Here is a 22,516-nt window from a genome sequence, read left to right as displayed (position 1 = left end):
GGTACTGTGCCACAGTGCAGCAAGTGAGCGTTTTTGGGGTTCAGTGTCTTGCTCTAGGACATTTCGGCACACTCCGGAAGCTGGGATCGAACTCAGGACCTTGCGATCCCCAGCCTCCTCCACCGCTCTACCTCCTGAGCTACGTGCCGCGCCAATATTATAGAAATATTATAGAAATATGAACTATATAATCCAGGTGCAACAGTCGCTGCTGTCAAAAACAGGAAAGGAAGCTGGAAAATATTGCAGACTGTGTGAATGCATAGGCTACATTTTATCAATATCCTCATGAACACAAGTAGGCTAGATAATTGGGCTATGTGTATATTCTTATTGCGTGTAAAGCAATTGTAGCATATGCTTTTATCTTATTCTTTCAGCTGCAACCCTGTGAGCCTTGCAGGGGACGCTTAAATAAAGCAAGTGTACGCTCTATTTATTATTGTTTTAGGTTGGAGTAGACATGTATGTCTCTATACAAGAGGAGTTTAGAACTAGATAAAAAATTTAATTTTTAAAGGCATGGGTGCTACAGTATAACAATTAAACTAAAATGTAGGCTACTTCTATTGGTTCCTAAGAACCGGAGGCTAGTCTAATAAATCAACAATAAAGACTTGCAAATTGAAGAGAAAGGAGTGTTTTTCCTTGGTTATCTGAATCACCCACAGCCTACATGAAAAATGTAAATGCACAAGTTCTAGCAAAATATGTCTCAAGCAGCTGACAAAGCCATTACGCAATCTTTCATATGATATCAGGGAAAGCCAAAGAGGGTTTTGTCAGTCCGTAAAAAGTCTTCCTAAAAACTCTCACTATTCGCACACTGAGATTATTTTTTAATTCGCACACTGAAGTTTCATAAGGGATCTTAACGTCCAATGCCATTTCCCAAGTGAACTGACCAGTCAGCGGGCAGTGCTTTGCTTTGATCCGTAATCTGGAGCCTAACCTACCCGGGAGCACGTTAGCTCTGCAGCATACTGTAAGATACCATGGCAGTGAAAGTGATATGATATGGATGAACTTGGCTTGAACCTGAAGTTATCGTGCTACCCCGTAATCCTGTTTAGTAGTACAGGGCCCTGGTCTCATTTACAGATGTGCCCTGCTTACAAACAACATATCAGTAGGCCTAATAGTCATAGTTCTGAGGAAATAGTTTGGGGATTGGACATTTTGCTCGCTGAAATGGAAAACATTTATTCTTGAATTCCACATCGGCCCATTGGTTTCCTCGCTACCAACCTGTGGCCTGAATGAGCAGAATTTTAATGGACTAGGGCTGGGTTTAAAAAATCGATTAATCGATTCATGAATCCCAAAATCGATATTTTATTTAATGAATTCATTAATAAATTAAGGTATGAATTGTTCATTAATTCATTCAATGATTCATTCATTCATTCATTCATTTTTGTAAATCAGTATCGATACCCAGCCCTAGTATTGATGTGTTGCATAACTTGGAGGTCATGTAATTAAGGTTACAGCTAAAAAAAAAACAGGTTTTAGTAACACTAACCGAATCGATATTGAATCGAATCGAGTCGTGATAATCGATTCTGAACCTTGTGAATCGGAATCGAATCGATTCTTGAAATTCAACTCGATACCCAGCCCTATAATGGACACCGAATTGGTTGGGTCAAGTGGGTCACAAGATAGGGTGCACTCCCTTTTCAATTTCCCTGAGTGCCTCCCACCTTCCCTCCTCCTGTCCCAGACTGTTCATCTGCGCGCAGCCCTTCCAGCAGGTGGACTCATTCGATTACACAGTTCTGTGCTTCATCACAGCTAACTCAATTACACATCATTAGAGGCCAATCCCCTGAAAACCACTCCCTGTTTCCCCTTGTGGAATTCCCCCGTGGCCTACGTCTCGTCTGCTGCTACAGTCTCATTGGGCGACTTGTTTGTCCATGTGGACATTCTTGTTTAATTGCAAACAAGTCCTGTTCAACAGTGGAACTAAGGTCATGGAGAAAATATCACATCAGCGAGAGGAGCACTTGAGTGTAATAGGTTATTTGACTGTGGTTACAGTATGCTCTCTCTCTCAAAAAAAAAAAAAAAAATACACTATGACATTAACCTGATCTAATTGTTGAGGACAGACGAGGCACTTGTTTCCATCTCCGTCTGGTCTCGTCGGTACCGTCTGGCGTGTCTAGTAGAGCCAGTGTGAGCCACTGCTCCTCTCTAGGAATCGTGTGACGAAGAGACCCCCCCCCCATTCCCCACAGGGAGTCTAATCCACTACTTTGTACAAACCCCTGTATGTATGTCGTACTGTATGTGGCGCGAGCGAAACAGACAGCTTTGCGTGTCGGCATCCAGGGATGCGTGTCATATGTGGTACTGTATGTGGCGTGGTGTGTAAAACAAGATGTTCTGTGTTCACATCAGGGGGCCCCCGGCAACCACTGAGCCACAACGCAGACATAAACGACCCTTACTAGGTGGTGGGGGTCCATCATGCCTGGAAGAAAAGAAAAAAAACATCACTTCTGCTACCGATATGGCCTCCTGAGCATTTGTGACACCTGGATGGTTACACGGGGGACATAGGAAAGAGTAGTGTCCCCCCCACACACACAAATACACACACACATTTCTGCCCACTGCCTATTTGAGCCTCATGGTTGGTTCTGAGAGGCAGTGTGGACACCTGCAGACAGATGGAGCACATAAAGGCAGATGCATTTCCCCCCTCAGTGTGTGTGTGTGTGTGTGTGTGTGTGTGTGTGTGTGTGTGTGTGTGTGTGTGTGTGCGAGAGACCATGGCCGTACGGGGGCCTATTGGGGCGCAGGGGGAGATCCTTTCTCCATTTTCCGAGTGATTAAACTCTGGTGCGGCGGCGAGTCGACTTCCCCGCATGTTAACGTACGTACGCCCAGCGCCGATAGAGGGGAAAAAGGCCGGTGACAGACAGGCGCGCGGCGTGGCGTTTACCGGAGCAGGCAGAGAAAAATGTCTCGGCACGTCTCCTCCTCCTGAACTTTTAGCCCCCGGCTGAACCTGCCAGCAGGATCAAACAGGAAATCACTGGGGGCCGTTCCCTAATTTTTAGGGGGAGACCAGTGAAAACACGCCACCTGATTTTTCCAGTCCAGCGGGACAGAGGGAGCGCGAGCTGGCAAGGGGGGCTCACTGTGTGTGTGTGCGTGTGTGTGGGTGTGTGTGTGTGTGTGTGTGTGTGTGTGTGTGTGTGTGTGTGTGTGCGTGGGTGTGTGTGAGAGGTGAGGAGGTTGGGTGGGTGGGGGGGGTTCTGTAGGTCAATCAGAATAATCTTCAACCCAACCCAGCCACTGCACGGGTCTGTTCAGTCTCCATTCTCTGTGTCCACGCCTCCCATCCGCTGCATACCATCCCGCTCCGCCCCGAGTGTTTCAACAAACCGGGGGCAGTAAGGAACATGAACGAGACGAGGAGAGGTTAAAGACAGAGTGTGCAGATGCGTGAGTGAGAGAGAGAAGAGGAGAGGAGCGAGAGGCATTTCCTGATAGCCCTCAGGGTGTTTGTGTATTTTGGTCTGCTCCTTGGGAAGGCCATGGTGATTTGGGTGTGGAGAGGTGGGCATAGTCCTGGAGGATTTAGGGCTGGGCTATATTGCTCTCTAACGCTGGGCTCAGTATATACAGCCCCCCCCCCTCTCCTGGACCCGGCTGACAGTTTATCCAGTCTGGAAGTGTTTTCCCTCCCTCTTCCTCCGGCTTCTCTGCCAGAGTGGGGAGCACATAGCTCACATACACGAGGCCCGGAGTCAAAGGAAATGTCTGAGTTCACCCAGAGTACACCAAGTTAGAACCAGCTTTGCCTATAGCAATTGCGGGCTGCACACATTTCATTGAGCAGGAGGATATTTATAAGCCCTTTAAACATTCAGGAGGAAAAACAACAATGAAAAACAGTCATCTAACTTTGTCTGGACTACAAAAAAGTACAAACAATGGTGGGTTAGGGGGAGTCTGTTTTTCATTAGCAAGGAGGTTAGCTTGATGAGCTCTGCAGACTGGAGGGTTGGTAGGGTTTCTGGACAGTTTCACGACACACAGTGGTGTTGTCATTGTAGACCAATACCAACCAGGCTGAGTTAATTTACCCAAGACCGCTGGGTTTGGATCAGAGCTCACTCCCAGCTTTCTGTGCTAAAAGTGGGTGGAAAGGGCCTGTTTGAACCAATCCAAAGTCTTTAGGGCGCAGATCTGTTCAGGTTTGAACCAATCCAAAGTCTTTAGGGCGCAGATCTGTTCAGGTTTGAAACAATCCAAAGTCTTTAGGGCGCAGGTTTGTTCAGGTTTAAACCAATCCAAAGCCATCTCTGTAGGTTAGTTAGCGGCCGTTCTACTATCTTGAATGTAGAAATCTCCAGACGACTGGTAGACAAAGATTTCCGATTCTCTGGTATCGCGAGACAACCTCGAACTCCAGCCCCTCCCCTTGACCTCTGTAAGAACCCCAGTGACCCCAATGCGACTGCTGCCCAGAGGTCAAATTAGAGACGGAGGGCCTATAAAGGCACACAGCCCCCCCCAATTCCACACCATGAACACAACAGGTGCGAGCCACTTCAAAGCACTAATAAAGCAAAGCAGGAGAGAAGGAGTGGGAAAGAGAGGGGGAGGGAAGGAGGGAGGGGAGTTCCAGTGGGAGGGAGAGAAACGTGATAGGTTTCTTTTTAATCCTTGGAATATCTTCGCCTTGAAAGCTGGGCAGTGTTATGATTTTGTACTCCCAGGCTAGCACTTTAAGATGTAATTTGATATTGACGTCAGCTATGGAGTTGTTAGAACATGTCAAGTGTGCTCTCTTTTCAGCTCCACACTGGGCGAGCCAGTCAAAGGGACAAGGGAAGGCTGTCTGAGAACGACAACAAAACTCTTCAGCACAAGGACGGTCTGGCTCGGCTGCCAAACGATGGCCCATTTATCAGCAATAAGATTTTTCTTTTGTCGTACTGCGCCCACTGCTTTTCAGCTATTCAAGCCACAGGGAGAATTTCCTGCCTAGGACACTCGGATATATATCTCTGTGGCTGGAGATGTGGTGTGGCATGTCCTGTGGTGAACCATTTCCCTGCCAGTAACATACTGTACTGAACGGCCTCCTGGCTACAAGCAGAAACTCCTTATCACACAGATTGTGTGGCCCAGCATCAGACAGCATTCTCAGTTTCAAAGTTGAACACGGCTTTTAACCCCCACCCTTAGCTCAGCTGTCATTTCACAGGCCTGCAAATTTAGCTTGGTGTGCAAGCTGTGCTAATGGCCTTTCATGTCCCCATCAGAGGCGTGTAAGCATTGAAGACTGAGATGCCCCAATTAGTCCATATCAGAGACACGGACTGAAGATCATATCACAGACATGGACTGAAGATCATATCACGCTGTAATCTCAAACTGTGTTGATCTGTTTACACTGGCAACAAAGCAAGAATCTGAAATGACTGTGTAAAGCAATGCTGTTGGTAGGAACGGCACTGACAACCAGCGCTACTGCCATTTTTACTCAAATGTGTGCACTGACTGCACACAGACAAAATCCACAGGGAAGACAACCAGTCTACACCCTGCTTAGACAGACAGAGCGAGAGAAAGACATACGGTATGTACACACACACGCACGCACACACACACACACACACACACACACAGTCTTTTTAAACCGCGTCACTCACCTGCTACAGTATGTACATAAAAATGAAGAGATTAGGACAAAATATTTCTAAATATTCCACCTTTCCCTGACCTGGTGACTGCATTGTTCTGATCACATCAGCCGCCTGTTAATCATCTTTTTTTAGCACAACACAAAGTAGTGTAGGTTATTCAAGAGTATAAACCCTTCTAACTTTGTATAAGGGTATTCCTGAACATCCTTAATGAAGATCTCAACTAAAGAGGGAGGCGCGTTCAAGGAGTGCTCACTGTCAATGTAGCTAATTAATACCCAGGGGCTCTCTCTATCATCCTCAATAAATAAATTAATACAGCAACATTTCAATGACCTCGCTGAGGAAGCTTTTCAAATCAAAGTGTAATTTAAACAGTGTCTTACTCACACATGAAAGGCCAGGGGTTTCCTGCGATGGCACACAAGGCTAATGTGTGTGTGTGTGTGTGAACCAGTATAGAAAGAAACCCCAAACAGCCTATCTTGTTCCAGTCCATTGCCTGGTTGATGAATACAGTCTCTTTATCAGCCCTGTTTGTAGTCAGGCTTTAATGGTAGTGATTTTCTTACTGCATTTAAATGCAAATCAAAGGCACCTTTGCTATCATAATTAATAACAGCGATGGGTTAATTTTAATATTGAAGATTATTAAATTACTCCTGGTTACTTAAGCGACACAGAGAACAGGCTGTAATGAATGACCTGGGAAGCAGTGGCCTTTCTAGGATGATCTGTAGTCCAGCCAATCATAAGTAAAACCTAGCGAATATTATTCTCATGAGTCTAGCCTACGTATAATTTGCATCATCTTAAAAGTGGACATGCAAAGGCCCCTTGCTATGCTTTCTAGTACATGGTCTAGCACTTTTGTTGTAAAATTACACTTTAGGCTAAAGAAACAGAAAGCTGGTTTTGAATTGTACAATACAGTAAATATGATGTTTTAAATATGAGCTCAATTAAATGTGTTAATGTAATCATTAGGTCTGTTTGTTGTTATCATAACCATCTAATTATAAGGCCCCTATCCCCTCTAATATAACCTAATTAAATGATGTCGACTATCATCCCTGGCTGGAATTGTTGTTATAATTATAATAGGCCTACATTATTTAAATTGATTATCACTCGTTTTCGCAGAAACCGAAAAGTAAGTAGCCTAGATGTGTTTGAAATACATTCATATTGATATCATATTGACTCATTAGAAATCAAAGAAACGTAATGGCCTAGTGAAATGTAAACTGCTCACACAGAGTGCAGTGGAGTGGGGGACATACAATTAGCACTTTCCCTCCATTGAACACTCCGGACTGATACAGTATGTGCCCCTGGAGCAAACACTAAGCTACCTGGAAAATGACAGTAACCTTATCTTTACTCCGGTCGTTATACTATCAAAATAAATCATGGAACAGATGGAGATAGGGCTAAACAAACACTTCACGTGCTTGAGATCGTGCTTTAACAATAAGCGGGGGCTCAGGCAAACAATTTCCATAAGCCAGAGCATCTGAAACGTATGGTTCCTGCGGTAGAGCAACTTATGAATGGACCCCATTAGTCTTCTCAGAAAAGGGCGCTGTCTATATAATGGGCTTGGCACAGGCAGTTCAAAATGCAGAGGTTGACATCGTCCAATTGTAGCCAGCTAACCTTGTTGAAAAGTCGACCAGCCATTTATCTAAATCAGTGTCAGAGAGCGCTGGCCTCGACTTGCGGACTTCTCCGAGTCCAGGGTAACTGGCCGCCCCCCTGTCATCTCTCGTGCTGGGGTGGAGGTGTCGAAGCGCTGCCCGTGTTTACTCTTCGCATTCCTTAGCCCGGTGTGGGGACACGGGATCAGAAACAAAACATACATCAGCAAGTCGAGGCTGCTTCCAGGGCCAAAATTTATGACCCACTGTAAAGATAAAATATGGCTTTGGGACTCCTAAAGCACGCGGACAGTCAGATGTTTGCTTGTTAAACTATCAAGTGCGAAAGTTCATTACAATTTGACGCAGGTGTGTGAATTGCTTATGCAGGCTAATAAGGTTAACTGTTGCAGAAGTCCTAAAAAGGTGACACCTATACTTGACTCTGTGGCATGACAGACAACTCTTGCCCTCACACAGCTTATCGCACATTATCATGATTTAAGGGGTAACCTAACGGGGAGGAGAGGCAAAGTAGGCTTCAATTGTGTGTGTGTGTGTGTGTGTGTGTGTGTGTGTGTGTGTGTGTGTGTGTGTGTGTGTGTGTGCGTGCGTGCGTGCGTGCGTGCGTGTTACATGCGCGCGCGAGTGTAAGCTACGTATGAAAGATGGCAATAATTCATTAATAAGCACTAATAAGCAGAAGTAGTTGAAACACCGTTTGTAAACAGAGAGGATTGATATTCAGGCTTATTATCAAAACAACAAATCAAGTGGACAGGACACCTTCGACCTGCTAGTAGACTGTCAAATTATCAATTTTAGCCTGTATTAATGCATGCTACTACAATACAAGAAGTGAAGTTTGAACCTACACTGTGCGCTCCTGCGATGCTGCCAGTCTCTTTGGGTGAGTCCGCTGAAGCACGCTTTCAAAGCCTTCTCCTGCAGCATGCACGAAGAGGGACTGGAAGTGTAGAAATCCAGCATTTGTCCAGGGCTCACGGCGAGCACGTCCATACAGTCAAACATGATGTCGCTTCGCAACAGTATGCGATTATATGCTTCGTCCTTTAGTATGAATGAGAATCGCAAACATAAGTGCACAGAACTCCATCAAACTCTTGTCCCTTTATGGCACGTAAAATCTTTGTATTCTTCCCACAGTAGAATCATGAATTATGACAGGCACTACTGCTAAACGCTTGAAATTGATCCAAATGATAATTTGCCATGTTCCTGTGATGTCCAGATATTGCAACGAAGGGGGTGTCAGCGAGTCACCTCCTTAAAATCCCAGCGTGTTTATCGCGAAACACTGTTCACGGCCCGACCCGCACGGTAACAACACATGAGACTGTCTTCAATCGAGTCCGCCGTATAGAAATATTCTTTTATAAATAACATAGCCTAGATCGCGTTTTAAAACCACATCGCCCCTTCGATGACGAATGGGTTATCCTGCCTCCATGCAGCTCATTTCCTACTAGTTTTGTCACAGAGAATGAAAGATTGAATTGCCTAATATATGCGAGTGAACTTTCTATGAACCCTTCCGAGGCTGCTAACCTTCAAATGACCCAACCGGTCTGACATCACCAAGTCCCAGGATTCTCACAGCCTCCACCAGCAGAAGCTCTGCAGCGTGGCGAGGCAGTTGAGAGAAACGCGAATAGAGAAATGTTCTTTTCCTTAGAAAGAACACAATATACGATTTTTTTCTTAGACAAAAGCATCTGTCTAAATTCAGGAAAGCTATTAATCTATTTAATGGTCTCATGAAGCGGGTTTATTTTACTATACAGCTCGCCTAATTTTCTTTTCGAATTAACTGGCGCGTTTCCAATATAGCAAGCGAGCTATTTGTCGGCTATTAATGCATTGTGAGCAATAGCCTACCCAATGCAGTTTTTATTTTTTATTTTTTTAAATTTTATTTTTAATAAAAGTGGAATTCTGCTACGTTGCACCAGCGAATGATTTTCACTCTATAAAAGTAAATCATTTCCACTCATTGTAATAGCAATGTTTCGACTGCATATGGTGCGTGAAATGTATGTTTGAAACAGCGGCTAATGAGTAAAACATGTATTATTAAGAGGCATGAGGCCGGTTTCCATGTGTTTTAGAAGGAAACAATTTATTGGTTGCTCCAAAATGCTTCTTAATTATTGTCCGATGAGAGGTCTATTAAAATATGTTAAAGCCATTTAAAAAGGCTATCAATTCAGATCTTGTACATAAATTGTACAGACAATCCCTCAAGGTACACCACACCCATAAACAACAGTTTGTTTTGCATAACTCTAGATTGTGATTTAATTAGAGACATCACTATCATAACCCAGACAGTAGATAAGACAGTCACATCTCCAAAGATCTGCTGATAATTCATAGCTGATGTTTTGGCTGATATAATAGGCAGAAATCTCTCTCACACTCCCTCTCTCTCTCTGTCTGTCTCTCTCTCTCTCTCTCTCTCTCTCTCTCTCTCTCTCCCTGTCTCTCTCTCTGTCTCTCTCTCTGTCTCTGTCTCTCTCAACACGTACAGTCTCTGTCCCGTTCTCATAGCCTACTTTCCCTCTGTCTGTCTGTCTGCTTGCCTGCCTGCCAGTCTGTCTGCACGGCTGTCTGTTTGGTTGGAACAGTAGGAGTCTGCACCTCAACAGGACTATGTCAACTGTCCATTACAGCCCTGCATGTGCCACATGAACCCTGTTGGATCTCGCAACATAACTAATGTCCAGACCCCAACAGCTTGCTGGTTTTTCAGATGATATTCTCAAGTTCTCAAGAGTAGCTGATAGAATCATTTCATGCTTCTGCTGAGCTGTGCTTCCGCTTCCATTCATCTTTAAACGAGGGGCACCTTTGTTAGTGAGCCCAAACAAGTGGGCTCACTAATTTGCCAATAAGGAAGCGAATGTCTCTTATTGGAAAACATAATTCTAAAGTAGGCCTACAGGCTTTACAGCAGCCTTTCAACATGCTGCTAAAATCACCAGTTTAATTGGCTATGTCCTGACTTGGAATGAGCCGGAGCATAATAATAAAGGTATCCCTAAAAAACAACTTTTTTTCACGTTCTTCCCAATTATGCCATGTAAGCTATGTAATCTATAAGAGGACGTCAGCACTGATTATGTGTACTAGCTAGTATGTTTATTGCTCAGATAAGAACACACAAAGTCAGCAGCAGGGCATGTAAGGGGGTCAATTCCATGAAATCGACACTGATCCCATAGTTACAATGCCAAACTATCACTGACAGCAGTCCTACTGCTTGGTACATGTCACCTAAGACAAACCTGACAAATTGCTACTCAGTTAACCTGGAATGCCTCTGAATTCTCTTCGTGTCATTGTACCCTGCCATAACATGATATAACGGTCAGATGGACATGATGTTTCAGAGAGAGAGAGAGAGAGAAAGAGCTCTGCTCCTTTTTTGAAGGGAGAACGATCACCACAGAGCTCATGAATACTGCAACACGGCCGACAACGGAGCTGAAAAGGAACCCTAGGCCCCCCCACGTACACCACCTGACCCCCTGCTGCTCACCCACTGTAACAATAACCCCCCCCCCCTCCCCACCCACACACACACACACTCCCCATTAGCCATCCCGCACAAGTAATGAATACACCTGGAAATCCACCTGTAATTAGAAGGTGATAATGAACCCGTCCATCAAGATAAGCCACTTTTTAGCATCGGTGCCCCCAGGCTCCTGGCAGCCACTGCCCAAAACGCACCAGGCTGTGACGATAAAAGTATACAGCTGATCATTTAATAATGCCGGACTAGGCTTGACGTTTTCTTTCAGAGCAGCGCACTCATAGGACAGCCAGCAGACGTTTCTACAGTCGATTGCGTGGGAGCTCTGCATGCAAAACGCTTCAACAAGCAGCAAACAGTGGATAGCACACTGTATGATCGCCAGCTTCAGCTATCTTTCACTTTTCTTGGTCAAGAGAAAACCTTTAATAATATATTCATGAGGAGAGGCTGTTTATAGCACTTGTGGTAATTCTTCCGAGTCATTTAGAGTTCAGATATCTATGTATAGTTCCACTCAGTCCACTGGTAGGCTAATTTAATTGAGGCCACATGACAAAAGCGGCAAGCCACAAGTTAGTTACTGCAGAAAAGAGTGCACATAAAATCTTTTGTTCGCAACTTATCTTTATTTTCCATTGCTGTGGGTTGGTTGAAGCACTCGTCGGTGTAGCTGTGTAACTACTGTATCAGAGGCAGACCAGGAAACACATGATGAAATGTAAACATGTTTTCAGATTCATTTCACTGTTCCTCCCAGTTCAGTCCAGGAATGACTGTCTACTCATGCAAGCACACTTTCAAATTCCTGCATTATTCCTTAACCAACATCAGCCATCATTGCTTCAGCAGTATGTTCTAAAAAAAAGTTTATAACATTATAATGCTTTTTAATTCATTGTTGGCAGCATTATTTGTCCATCACCTGGGACCACATTGGAGATAGGTGTTGGAGAATTGCTTTTATGCATGCTCTGTTACTTTGTACTGCATGTTTTGTAAACCCAGAAATAAGCCTAACCTACTGTACGTAACCTAGTTGTTGAAGGATTGCTTTCAATGCAAGCAATGCTTTCACATCCAATAATCTAAAAAAATATATAAAAAAAATAAAGGACTTGTCTGGTGTTCATATTACTCTGTGATCCCTGACACACAGGTCTCTAAAGAAAACCTGTCTCTTAAAAACGGTGTCAAATGAGTTCCAGGTGGACGAAGTTCTGCAGAGAAGGAATAGATGAAGGGCCAAGCTGACCAAACCAAGAGACCAGTTGATGCCAAAATCACAATCCAAACACACAGAATGTACACTTACATCCATCATCTTTCTCTAAAGTTCATTCACCAAGAAAGTAAGGGTATTTTGTTTTTGAGACTGGTGTTCTTTACCTCTGGGTGACCCTTTGATCCGTTTAGAGAATTCCTTTTTACCTTCTTTCTCATCATCAAAACAATTGTACTACCTACGGTATTGTAGATATTCACTTTGATACTGTATACTGCTGTGTACACTGTAGAAGATTCCAACCTTTTACAAGAGCAGAAATAATTTAGCCATCCCCGCAGTTGAATAAATACTCCAACTGAAAAAAACATTAAAGACACAGTTGAAAATGAACAATACAATAGGGATGTCGTACAACAATATTCTTTTCACCATTATTGAAGAGCCAAAGGTCAGGGAAGTAGAAGAAGAAGAAGAAGAAGAAGAAGAAGTCTTTATTCATCATGCAACACTACACTCTAACACACAAGTACAATGAGCAACACATGGGAACACACACACACATCAGGGTCGCCGATGAAATGCTTCTCCTGTAGGGCTGTGCAATAAAATCCATACAGCAGTACATGGAATATTTTTTTCCAAGATACTGTATTGATTTTCCACGGTACAGTATCGATACATATAAATATATATACATATATATAATATATAGTATTTATTTATTTATTTATTTATTTATTTATTTGCACAAGACAGGGAATCGATATAGATATATAAAATGAAGGATAGAATTCAGTCATAGATACATAATTCATGTTTTAAATGGATTTATAATGTCCTTAAATTCCCTCCGCCCTCAGGATCCCCTCCAGGAAGCAGGGGATGGAGTTGTATTCTTAGCTGTATTTAAAAAAAAAAAAATCATATTGTATCGCAGTGTATCGTGATACAATCGTATCGTGACCCATGTATCGTGATACGTATTGTATCGTGAGGTCCTTGCCAATACCCAGCCCTACTCTCCTGCACTTAACCCACCCCGTCCTTCCCCCAAGGGCAGACAGTAGGTGCGTGCATGAACCACGCCTGGGGACCAACCAAGTGCTCCTGTCTGTCTTTGTCAGGGACGGACAGTGTTAGCGATCTGCTCTTCTGCATGTTTTCGTATCGACTTTATGGGGGAAACCCTTGCGAACACAGGGAGTCCATGCAAACTCCACAAAGAAGGTTATGCTCAACATTTATAGATATGGAGGTAAAGTAATCCAAGGTGATCTTTACCATGGTGAATAGGCATACAAGTACAGTATCCACTGCTCTGTTTTTGACAAGCCCACACTGCACACACTTTTATGTATGGAGTTTAACTTATTTTCTAAGAATAACTTGTATAACCTGTAACTCTTAAGAAGCATGGTGTATGAATTCAGTACCATTGTCTCAACTGTAACTTGTGTTCATGTTTTTCAGTCCAACAGTGAAAATCATAATCATTGATCCAATCATGTCACAGTAATGATTGCAGGATCACCATATACATTCATTAGGTCTAGCTACATAATGGATTAATTTGACAGTCAAAGTGATTGAGAACATAGAAGTTAGAAACATAATGAATTTTCCCCATGTTAGGATCAGGGCATCAGGGAACCCAGGACTCCTGCTACTTAGGACAATAGCTAATAAACACTGACCATACGCACAACTTATTGAAGACGCGTAGCAGCGCTGGCCAGGGATGTGTGGAGGAGAGAGCCATTCCAAACTAGCGGGCAATAAAGTGAGCTCATTTACAGCTAACAGCCTAAGTACCTACAGCTATGACTCCCCTGTGGAAATTTGGGTGGATGTAGCTGCCGTACTTACACTTCAGTCTAAGTGTCTTAATGTGTTCGCTTCCATTGTTTACTCTTCTCTCACATAGCTACAGTACTGAGTGTGCTGGGCTCATTCTTATTCACGGTAAGCGGTTGTGTGTGTATGTGTCTGTTAGCAGGGGTGAGAGAATTGTAGTTTTTCAAGTGTTTTATTCACAAGTTGAGCCTGAAGAATGAACACATTTTGAAGAGCAAACTAAAGATGACATGTAACGTATCCTTTGGCGGTCATTGTTTTGGCATATTGTTCCCCTGCCTCTCATTCCACATCAACAAAGCTATTTTATTTCTGTATCAGCTTCAATAGAAAGTGGATGAAAGGAGGCATACTATGCATATCACGTCACTCTCATCAGAATGTGTTAAATGAATTGTAAAAATCACTAAAAACTTTCTCTTCAAAGAACCCCCCCCCTCCCTCCTTAACCTCCAAGTGCCTCCTCAGTCCTGGGGAAGATGAACTGTCCTTAAAAGAAGCCCCTCTCCCCCTCCCTACTGGCGGCGTTGGCTGCGAGGGAGCTGCCGTCAGCCAGGGAGGCTCGGGGAGGGATTACTGGCGTTCAGGCAGCTTCGCGCGGTGAGCCCTGGTCCGTCTGATCACAGAGCTGCCCTGCTATCTCTGCAGCTCACCCCTGGGGCCTGTGATTTCACAGAGATTAGCACACAAAGTCCCCTAATCTCTCCCTCTGCACTAATTCTATTGATGGCCATCTCAGATGTGGACACCACATACATGCGCACGTAAACACACACACACTCACACACACACGCACACACACATACTTCGCATGAAACACAAAACACAACAAAACAGACTTTAAAATACTTGAATAATAACATTATAAAAATCTATTGTGCTGTTGCGCTGTATCTGTTCTGCTATTAATAAAAGCGATTGCACAGTTCTACCTCCAAAGGAAAATAACAATTGTATATCAGCTATCAGGCAGCTTACTGGAGACCCCTAATGACTTCATTTATGAACAGCCAGTCTTGGTTTTTAAAATTCACCCTTTGAGAAAAGCAATAAGTTTTGCCCCCATTAAGTGGTGTGCATCCTTCAGCCAGGCTGGTACATAATGGCAGAACACAGACGCCTAATTCAATCAGAAAGCCCTAGGGCAGCCCAGGCAGGCTAACTACATCACGGTTAAGCATCTTGATTTTATCAGAATTATAGAAAATGACAAGTGAACTTAACATGAACCAGAGAGTCGGGGTGGAATCCTAGTATTGGCATTTCTTAATCTAAGCAGGCTGGTGCCAGAAAATCAATACATTTCAGTCGCTCTCATCCTGGACTATTTTCTCTCTGTGAGTCTCACCCATCCTGAAGGAAAACAGATAGCTCTCCAAACGCACGGCACGCAGCGGAGACAATAGCAACAAGTGTAGACACAGATAGTGATAGTGATAGTGAGACACAGATAGGAAAGAAGTAGAGAGAGAGAGAGAGAGAGAGAGAGAGACAAGGCCAGTGAGGAGGTGAGCTCTCCTCCCGAGTTTTGCCGTGTATGGGGTGACCGCCACACCCACATGTTAACGGAACAGGAAACAGGAAAGGGGGGCGGGGGGGGGGGGGGGGGGGGGTTGCACAGAGAAGGGGGGAGGCAGAAACACTCGGAGGAGCGCCTTTTCACTGCAAACTTACTTTTCATCAGGTGCTATTACAAGTCCCATTCACATTATTGGATGGAGTCCATGCAGCATAACCAAGGTGCTGACAGGGGCTGATTACCCAATAACTCCTGCGCCCCCTCGGAGGAGAGCAGAGGAGGGGTCACCCAGAGGACAGGAATGCAGGAGGGCCTTCCTGTGGGCCAACAATGACCCTGCCCTGGTGCCTGGTCCAGACCAAACCAAACCACACCCCCCCGCCCCCCCCCCCCCCCTACTCCATTGCACCTCTCTGTCTCTTCCTTTCTCTCTCTGCCACTCTCTCTCGCTCTCTCTCTCGCTCTCTGTCTTTCTTTATTCACAGAGTATCCCCAACCCTCCCCCCCCCCGCCCCCCACTAGTCCTCCCCCATCCCCTCCTCCCATAGGACCGGAGACCTCTCTCCTCCTCCAGCATCCTCCGTGCCGCACCACCGGTCCTATCCAGCGTCTCTCCCGAAAATACCAGCTACAGTCGCCAAAGTTTCTCTCCGCCATTTCCCCCAGAAGTCAGAGCTAACGAAGGGTCAGAGGTGAAAAGCCCGGTGAGGTCACCCTGTGGTCATCGTGGCTCTTTCAGGCTAAACAGTCGAGCCAGTAAATGTGCCGTTAGCGCTTCCTCTCTCTGCAGCTGGTTCGGGGCACTGGGTCGTGTCTTTGGGATCCGGTGTGAGGAAGCAAGAGACGGGGTCAAAGAGGTGGAGAGAGAGAGAGAGAAAGAGAGAGAGAGAGAGAGACAGGAGAGAGGTGGACAGAGAAGTGTGACCGAGAAAGAAACAGTACAGTACTACTCAACCGACTATTCAAGCGCCAGTTTTCAATGTTCAAGATCTGGTTCTCTCTTCAGAGTTACATGTTGAATATTGAATTTGAGCTTGAGGTGTCCTGGTACAAAATGGACACAAATTCAACTGTGTGCAATAGTAGCCTCTACTTGTAAAGTATTGAACATTTTCATATCCTTCATTACTCATTAAGGTGTTTCAGTGGCATTTACAATGAATGGGTTGGTGGCTGAATGAATGCTGGCTGTTGCTGAGAGCTGAATCACCGATCTGTCACTGAGCTGTTTGTTATTCCTCTTTGTTATATCCAGCACTGTTAACATCCGTCTAGTTATTGTTTAATCAATCCTCTGACTGTGCTGCGCTCAGCTCTGCACTGCCTCACCGACGACGCGCCATTCAGAGGCCGCTTCCCGCCCATCCATGCAAATAAACATGGCTACCCGGCTCCCTCCATGAGAGAACGCGCCACGTAGACAACCTTTTGTTCCTCCTCTCCACCGAAACGCAGCTCGCCAGTCTGCTGGTCCTCCCCCAAGAAAAACTCACTCAATTACAGAGATCTGTTCAGGCCTTGGAGGGACCTTCAGCCTGCAGTACCAGCAGAAGGGCAAACCCTAAGATAGAAGCCTGTGTGTGCTGCCCGCAGATCAGATCAAACTAACTCTTTCAGCCCCTCTACCCTCACACACAATAGTGCTCCTCATCCATGTTTTTACTCTCAATGGGACAAACCTGGTTAAATAAAGGTTAAATCAAACCCCAGTTTCCCACACAGGCATCTAACTGATGAGTGCTGATGTAGCCTGGGGCTGTACGTACATAGCAGGCTGGTGCACAAAGGCCCTGCCCAGCATATCATACTAGCTGCTGACCAGCGTAGGGGCGTGCACACAGCGCCTCAGTGTGTGTGCCACACCGTGACCAATCACAGGAGAGACAGGGGGGCTCAGGCCGTCTGTGGGAACCCGGCCTCTTTCACACACACACACACACACATGCGCGCGTGCACATGCTGCATATGGTCATGTGATCACTATATGACTGATCATAAGCCTGAGTTAAAAGTCTGGCGTCCTGCAGGAGTGTGTGTGTGTGTGTGTGTGTGTGTTCCTGTTGGTGTGTGTGTGTGTGTGTGTTCCTGTTGGTGTGTGTGTGTGTGTTCCTGTTGGTGTGTGTGTGTGTGTGTGTGTGTGTGTTCCTGTTGGTGTGTGTGTGTTCCTATTTTGGTATATGTACAGAATGTCACCGTCACCGTCTCTATGCAGTGTGTATCTACCAGAGCACAGGTCTGCATGTTATTCTCAAGGACTCTCATGAGTCCTGGGCGCATTAAGCAGAGTGAGTCCATCTTCCTCTCTGTGAACGAGAGAGAACATATTTCCTTCTTATCTCTGAGTGCAGGCGGGGAGCTTTCTGTTCAGACCCCCTCTTTAATGCAGGTTCCATATACACACAACAAAAAGCATTTATTATCTCTTTTGTGCGGAGCTTAGGAAGCGCAGCTCACTCCCAATACCTTTTTTCATTTCTGATGGAGATCAAACGCAAGAATTCACTGGAAAACAGTCTCCACCTTAACAGCCTTTCTCCATAACAACTAGGTTCTATTTGTGTCTGCACTTAAAAGATTCTCACCACATCTGTAGTAAGAGGTAAACCTGAGCTAGAGGAAACCGGGTAGTTGTGATCAAACCCTCACAGTATTGTGGGAGAGCCGTACACCCATGAAGGAGCAGGAACTGCAGTGCTTACAGATTCTAATGGAAGCAACTGATGCAGTATCAATCCGCCGGGGTGTGACCTGAAAATTCACCCTGTCCTGCGTTTGACTCTTTTAACTCTCTCTTTCTATCTCTCTCCAGCCACACGCCCATCTCTCCCTACCCCCACTTCACCCCCGCTGATGGTTTGGGCTGGAACCCCTCCTCCACTCCCCTGCCACCCACCACCTTAAGAAAAAAAAAAAAGTACCCAGTCTTTTTTAGCGCGACGCATCTCTCCCAAACAAAGAGATGATCTCTGGGCCGCTTTGTAGCTCGGGCCCCTCAGAGCAAACAGCGCACTGAGAGAGCTGCTTTTTCATTGTCTCATCTTCAAGGGGTAATAAATTAGGAGCCTGGACAGCCAGACAAGCTGCTACAGGGTGAGAATGAGAATGCCGCCGTTAAAAAAGCCTGGCTTTCAATCAAAGTCCATTCAAAGAATAGTTGGGGTTTTGTATGGACGCATGTTGTGCCTATTAATGAACGTACAAAAGGGGCCATTTTTGTGATTTATGTGTGGCTACCATGGAGAATCCACTGTGAGGACGGCCGGGGCCGGCTATACGTTCCCGCCAGCCCCTTGGCTTTCTAGAACTGACACAGAGGGGCCACGTGATATGATGCTGGTGTCAGTGTTACAGAGAAATAAAGCAGCTCCGTGTGTCTGGGGCGACAGCGCCAGGTCACCATACACAGGACGAGCCTCCGATGAGTTTATGTACATGGATGAGGAGCGCCTCTGTGACTCAGGACGGAAGTGGCAAACCTTCGGCTACGGTTGAGTTCTGTAATCAAAGCAGCATGAATCGAAAGTTACAACAAAAGTGATTTATTTTTTATAGCGAGCGAAAATGTTATTGTGCCCTCAAGTTGAGACCTCGTAGTTTGTTTTTCACTTCTGATCAAACCAAATCGTGTCAGAACCAACATCATTTTGGAATTTGTTGATGAGAAGATGAAGCTCATGTCCCCTGACAGCTCATGAATGGAGAGGATTGATGGCCAACGCCAGAGTGGAGAGTCTAGGAGACCGAAGGCCCTCATTAGAAAACTCCAGATGTGTGCCAGATGTGTGTGTGTGTGTGTGTGTGTGTGTGTGTGTGTGTGTGTGTGTGTGTGTGTGTGTGTGTGTGTGTTTATGCGATCCCGTCAAGGCCTGTGAAAGTGCCGGGTATTGTACCTCTAGGGCAGACTCTTCAGTATAGCGAGTGCACTCAGGGGTTGGGAGGAGAAACCATCTCAGTATCCGCACAGTATTCAAGGGTTCTTAACGACATACTGCAGAATCCCATCATATCTATATCTATCTTCCCTAGCAGTGTGAACAACAACACTACAGTCCAATTCATTGTAAACACACATCCACCTCACTATGTGTGTTTACAATTAATTGGACTGTAATGTTGTTGTTCACACTGCTAGGGAAGATAGATATAGATATGATACATATGTATATCAACTTAAATTATCTGCGTAGGAGGAAATTTGACATTTCAGCAGTAGAAAATTACAGCAAAAGGATGGAAATGCAGAATACAGAATATACATAATAGCAATAAGCATAAATAGAACAAAGGAATATATACATCCATACATACAATATGTGTAAAGTATAGAATGCGTACACATATACAGACTGTATAGATATGTCTAGTAATATTCATATATACATACATACGTGCACCCTACACAACACTCAGAAAGAAACACTCAGAAACACTCAGGCACTGTTATACTATAGAGTCTGATGGCCGCTGACACAAAGCAACAGGAAGGGAAAATAGGTGACAATAGGTGAAGAGTGCTACAGAGAACAAAGAGGCTTATGTTCATTAGTAACTAAGTAATACAGATAAGACATGTAAAGAATTAAAGATTACATGAGTACGCTCCCCCTCCATAGCTCTCTCTCTGTGGAGCGGCACGTTGCTTACATCTAATTTACCCACCACTTGAGTGCGCATTGATTTTCAATTCAGAGGGTTAGCACATGGTGTAATGAGAGAACTCTGCATTATTCATGTTTTGACGGGGATGTAGAAAACCGCATGTGACCTAAATACTGTGTGACAGATACTGAGATAACGTGACAGACAGACAGACAGACAGACAGACAGACAGACAGACAGACAGACAGACAGACAGACAGACAGACAGACAGACAGACAGAATGAAAAGCATTCTGAAGGAGAAAGGGAATAGAAATAGACCACGGGAAATGTGTGGAAAAAGAGTGTGTGTGTGTGTGTGTGTGTGTGTGTGTGTGTGTGTGTGTGTGTGTGCGTGTGTGTGTGTGTGTGTGTGTGTGTGTGTGTGTGCGTGCGTGCGTGCGTGTGTGTGTGTGTGTGTGAGAAAGAGAGAGCGTATTGGCACTGCCGTTCAAGATGATGTCTCATTGCTTACTTACGTGAACCATTTGAAAAGTTTTTTTTCCCACTCATTTCAGTTCACATAAATATAACCTGTATCTGTTGAGATAAGATAGGTTAGTGCTCAAACATCACGTATTCACTTTTCTCAGGAATCTACAGGGTTAGGCAGGATTAGTATATATTGTATTTGCTTGTGTGTGTGTGTGTGTGTGTGTGTGTGTGTACAGTACTGTATGTGTCCAGTGTGTGTGTGCATGTGTGCGTGGGAGAGAGAGACAGAGAGAGAAGAAAAAAGGATGTGTGTCAGTGCTGAAGTATTTGAGAGAAAGCACAGACGCCCAACACAGTCACCCATTATTTTCAACTTAAGTGATTTCTCAAAGGACGGACCAAATGATGTATTGTATTGTCATCAGCTGCAAGAGCCATTAAACAGCAGGCCGTATCTGAGCAGTCCTCTGTATCCAGGGCCCTGCAGGTGACTCATCAGAGACAGCAGGCCAGACCAGACAAGAAAACCTTCAAAACAAGAACTAATACTTCAGGAAATTCCAGCCGTTCAAGTGCCTCCTGCAGTATTCTAGTGTTAACTAATGCAGTGTTAACAATGAATGAATAAAAAAGTGAAAAGGTTGCCTCTATGCCCTTAATGGCGAAGGGAACATACAATCAGGGATATCTGACTGGTTTGCTTTATAACTTTTATTTCACACCTGACCTTTTCTATTCATCATGCTGTGTTTTCTACAAAAGTGACATTTGAATCCTCACCGTTCCCTGTGAATTGAAAGGGAAAAATACATTTTGCAAGAAGGAGAGAAGGAATGTTGCCACGGTATAAATCGTTTTTTTCTCCTCATATGGTAGATGAGGAAGTGCTAACATAGTGCACGCCAGATAAAAAGCTTTGATAATCCTCAGCGGGGTCATGTGCAGGTAACATTCTGACAGGTGGGGAGAGCATGGGTAACCCTCCTCCTCCTCCTCCTCCTCCTGGCCGCCAGACGTTTGGAGAAAGGGGGGTGGAGTGAGCGGAGGATGACAGACGAGGAGCCGGTGTGGCGCTCAGAGAAAACTCCCTGACAGATGGTTGGATGATAGAGTGCAGGGGAAGAGAGGAGCGGGCGATCACCCCCTGACACATCCCTCTGTTTCTCCAACTACTGAGGCGCGCGTTGACGGACGCAAGGTAGACCCCCCCTGTCCCCTAGCATCTCTAGTGGCAGCACGTCATACATGTAGCACCTCAAAGGTGCTTAAAGTGTACAGCACAGCTCAGTCAGTTCAACCGTCCGGACAAGGAGAATAATTCTCTGTTGGAAGAGGTGTTTTTGTGTGTGGTACTGTACGTCTTCACTGCTTTTTCCCAAATAGATCACAGACACGTTCTCTCTCTCTCTCTCTCTCTCTCTCCATCTCTCTCTCTCTCTCTCTCAAACACACACACACACACACATACACACACACACAGCGCCTCCCTGATCTTGACTGGGTCATCGGAGTTCGTCAGGGGACCCTCAACTACGAGGGTTCTGTGAAACAGAGCAATGTTCTGGGAGTCTGGGAGGACCTGACTGCTACTGTAGAACAGTGCGTGATCATCAGGTGACCCTCCCAAGGGACTGAGGGAGGTCCCTTCATCTCAACCAATTCAACTGTGTGCCTTCTATGATGCTCATTACAGCAATGTTTTTTTCATCTGAATTCGTTTGGGGTCAAAGGTTCACATGCATTTTCAGATCACAACAAGGACAGGTATCTTTTCATTTCTTTCGCCAAAACATACCTCAGCTTCAATCACTGACAAAAAAAACAACTCTCCATTGAAGTTAGACTCGAGGAGTCTTTTGTTTTTCAAGACTATTGGGCCTCATTCACAAACGAAGTAAAGAAGTTCTTAAGAAGCATTTCTTCTTAAACTGTACTCACGCCGTCTCTAAGAAAATTCTGGCATCCACC

At 44.9% G+C, this 22,516-nt stretch overlaps 1 protein-coding gene across 1 annotated transcript in view; it reads right to left on the bottom strand.

Annotated features, from left to right (window-relative positions):
• LOC311323337 (retinoic acid receptor beta-like) overlaps nt 1-22,516 on the bottom strand; it is a gene marked incomplete at both ends in the record, with an annotated part of 55,261 nt that overhangs the window by 29,744 nt on the left and 3,001 nt on the right. The gene's annotated exons all lie outside the window — the stretch shown is intronic.

Source organism: Borostomias antarcticus (assembly GCF_949987555.1).
Source record: "Borostomias antarcticus genome assembly, chromosome: 21".
Lineage (NCBI taxonomy): Eukaryota > Metazoa > Chordata > Actinopteri > Stomiiformes > Stomiidae > Borostomias > Borostomias antarcticus.
Note: the sequence above shows the minus strand (reverse complement) of the source record. Positions and strands in the feature narration are given on the sequence as shown.